Source organism: Diabrotica virgifera, chromosome 9 (genome assembly GCF_917563875.1).
Source record: "Diabrotica virgifera virgifera chromosome 9, PGI_DIABVI_V3a".
NCBI classification, from domain to species: Eukaryota; Metazoa; Arthropoda; class Insecta; order Coleoptera; family Chrysomelidae; genus Diabrotica; species Diabrotica virgifera.
The window spans coordinates 177,787,581-177,791,589 of record NC_065451.1 but is presented as its reverse complement, the minus strand read 5'-3'; the positions used below and the strand labels follow the sequence as shown (position 1 = coordinate 177,791,589).

Here is a 4,009-nt window from a genome sequence, read left to right as displayed (position 1 = left end):
ATGTCTACGAACGTTCTTTGAACATTCACAGTATATTTTTTAGACATTCACTGAAATATATCGTCAGTAATGTGACAATACCTCCTATATGTTTTTTCATGAGGTTTGCAGGAGACGAAAAACATTTTTTAAGGTCACTTTCTGGTTTCGTACGTATTCTGACTTTTTTTGTAGTAAATAGATAGTTGAATTTACTGCAAAACAAGTCAAAAAATATATGAAAACAGGAGGTGGCCGAAACAAGTTTTTAGTCTATCTTACAAATCTCTTGAAAAAAACAGATAGGAGGTACTGTCACATCACTGACGATATATGGCCATACCAAATAATACATCCTTGATAAATATAAACATTTTTATTGCAAAAAATCTTTACATACATTTTTTAATGTAATTTGCTGACATTCCTAAATATTATAAAAAAATGTGTCACATTTGCTTTGTAAACCTTTCTTTTGCTTTTCGTAGCCACATATTCCGTTTCCTTTCTGGTTTTTTGTAGACCACTTCTCTCAGCTGATTCTAAAAGAAAATAAAATAAAAGGTAATTTTTCTATCCTTTACAATTAACAATCAGAAGAAATATTATTTACAGGTAATAATATGCATAAATAATAATAATAAAAAAATAAATATTAAATAATATTTAAATAAATAATAAATAATATTTAATAAATAAAATAATAATAATGAACATTTTGTATTTTGACAACGACATCCGATGTGGAAGTAGAAACCTTAATAAAATTATTTTTTCAAGTAAATTGTGGCTTATTTCCCCATTAGAATAATTAATTACAAAAAAGCCACAAAGAAATAGATTTTTCACAAACAAATAAGTATTTAGTATTCATTATATTTATTGTTTTTATTATTTACTTTAATGTCCTACTGGTACATTATTTGACAAATAATGATTATTTGACAAATAATGACATTTCGAAGTCTGTTAAGTACGATATAACGCCCTTGGGCATTAAATTTAAATAACGACTTAGATACTGTCAAGTTGACAAATATCAACCTAAGTAAAACTATGGTTACCACAATTACGTTACTACTGTTACTGGTAAATGTACTTATTTAAAAACTAATCAATTCAAAATTCATTCAAATTTTTCGCATATAAAGAATAATTTAGTCGGGCATTAAACGTTGAAGGCACCACAGGTATTATAATAATAACGCTTTCGGTCAACGTATATCCCTATAATACCCTTGGTACCTTAATAACTGTAACATAAGATTATACCTTAATTCTTGTTTTCGATTTCTGATGTTTTTATTTATTTACATTGAATATTAATCTGTTTTGTTGTATAATCTACTTCGCAATAATTGTGATATATTTGACTTAAAATGAATTCAAAAATTTTTTGTAGTTGGGCAACAATGTCAACTTAGATCTCCGATGTAGATAATGAATTACAACAGTATCTATATTGTACGGACTGTATTATTAATTAGGTTATGCATATACCTGTGTGACATAAGCTATTGGAACAGCACAGTCTCTCAAACGAACAGATGAAAGTGAAGTTCTGTCAATATCTTTTTCTAAAAAGTGTTTTGAACATACTCCTCTATTAACAAATCTGATCTATACTTCATGTCTTCTTCGCAGGATCTTCTGGAAAGCTAAAAATACAAAATATATGCATTACTAAGCATTATTAACAAATTTTAGTTTTAAATAAAAAATATGATTAATGAACTCACAAAATTATTATAAAACAGCTTAGAAATTGTTTATTAGTATAGTCGGTTCCCCAAACTCAGACACAACTGGCTAGTGATTTTAGTAGGTATTTTTTTTTTTGTTTTTGGCCAATTTTGCCAAAATTACAGTAATTAGTACTGAGACTGAGTTTAGCAAATCGACTATAATATTCTGTGTATTCATTAGTTGGTACTGCATATTATAGTGTGTGGTCTACCATCCTATTTATAAACGCATACACTAGCAAAAACGCAAAAAGAATTATTTTAGTTTTACAAATCCTTTTGTTATTACCTATCTCTATTTACTATTTTAGTTAGGAATAAGCGAAGTTTGTGGCTTCGCCAAAATAATAAATGGATATGACCAATTATTAACTTATAAAATAAAATAATAATTCTTCTGATTTATGCCTTTTATTCACTTTGTTATATCTACGTTACTTAAAAGATTTTTTATGAATAGTATTATTAGGGTATTAATAGTATTAATTTATTTTCTGAAATACAGGGCATGCTTTCGTTTACATATTTGCATACTAACCTTTTAATAGGGCTTTTCATTCACAGTCATTTGTTTTGAGCTTCTGTCATAATTGAAACGTTATTCCTGCAGATTTTTTTATCTACATTTGTTTCTGCTACTCCAACTGCGTTAAAAACAGGACACCATTTTATGCACTATGTTAATAATACTATTAAAGCTATTATAAAAGTATCCGAATTAAAAAAATATTCTTAAAAAGCACAAATAATACAAACAACTAAAAACAATCCACGGCAAGGCAAGGTCGCCAAGATGAAGATGCCAAGATGGCCGAAGCGAGGTCGTTGGTTGGTCGTTTTTAGTCACGTGATGCCCTCTCAAGCGCCATGCACAAAAATATATGCACGGCGAATTTGAAAATGAACGCAAAAAAATAAATATAAATGCCTCTCTTGGGTTTTGCATAAGTTATAAGTATTTTTTTTATTAACAAAATCGCATTCCAAATTGAATATTCGCGAACAATAATTTTTATTACATTTGTATGTTTATAATCTTGGGAAACTCTTTAAATTTGACATATTATTGCACTGTAGGCCTAAAATGTCACTTAGTTTGTCTGGTATGTTATAAGTAATGTTGTATCTCTTACACGTATGTATTATTTCGCAACTTAAAATATAGGAACATTGGTAGTATGTTCACAGAATGTCTTATGGTAACATTCCAGGAATAATTTAAACAGATGTTCACCGAATGTTCCCTAAATGTCCAGGACATTCAAATATTGATAGAACTTTGGTAGTACATTCCTGGAATGTTGTGTGTTGTTAGGGAAAAAATATGGCACCAATAAACCACGGCTGTTGTAGGTACTTATTTTTATTTATACAGGGAGCTGAACTTATTACACGATTTTCATAGAGCATTGGTTATAAGTTATAACTTATAACTTTGTAAATACCCTGTATAACATAACAAACCTTTTTATTTTTGTGATGGGAAAGTTAAGAAGATTTCGAATATAAAATAAAATATAGGGTGTTCCATTTAAAAAAACATATGTTTGGTCTGCCACTGTGTTATCGAACACCCTGTAACATTCTAACTAATTTTGTAATGTGAAGCTCAAATTTGGCTACAATTTTTGTTATGAACTTTTATTTCTATCTATTATCAATAGATATAATCAATATGATTTTGTATTTACCTGTAAAGGTGTGCTGCGCAGTAATGAACGCAACCTGTATCAGCAGCCAGATGGCCGGTACGGTGTTCGAGGAAGCATAGGGAACAATATATGAAAGAATCAGCTGTCTTAAAATACTTTCTCGGAAACGTTGCTAGCTCTATAGTCGCTCAGTTCTTCATATTTTTTTCCTAATATGGATTCGAGTCCTTTTGCCCATGGCGGCTGAAATCTCCCTTCTGTATCGTTCGTCAAGATTTTTATTTTATGTTTCTTTAAAAAATAGGTATTGCTGAATCTGAATATTTTAGTTATACCTACTACTATGTATAATGTATACGAGTATGTTGATTGTCCCTGTATGTTTGTGTATCTGAGGCTTAAATTTTTTATGTTTAATGCGAGATTTTGTTGTTTGTTCATTAAAAACTAAAATTAGTATTAGTGATTAACTTTTTAATTAGCAATATATGTATTTTATCATAGCTGAACTTTTTAGTCGTCATCTTACGTTAGTTATATGAAACAATCCAACCTCCTAAACGAAAAACTTTTAAGTTGGATCGAAGTAATTTAAGTTTTCCTCCTATTGTAGCTTTCCACCGACAGATGGCG

The 4,009-nt window shown here is 29.3% G+C and overlaps 1 long non-coding RNA gene across 1 annotated transcript; it reads right to left on the bottom strand.

Moving 5' to 3' along the window:
• Positions 1-340: 340 nt before the first annotated feature.
• Positions 341-3,043, bottom strand: LOC126891988 (uncharacterized). Its single transcript, XR_007700642.1, has 3 exons — positions 2,263-3,043; positions 1,480-1,637; positions 341-521 (listed from the first exon to the last, which is right to left on the bottom strand). It is a non-coding gene; the product is annotated as an uncharacterized LOC126891988 (long non-coding RNA).
• Between the last annotated feature and the right edge of the window lie 966 nt (positions 3,044-4,009).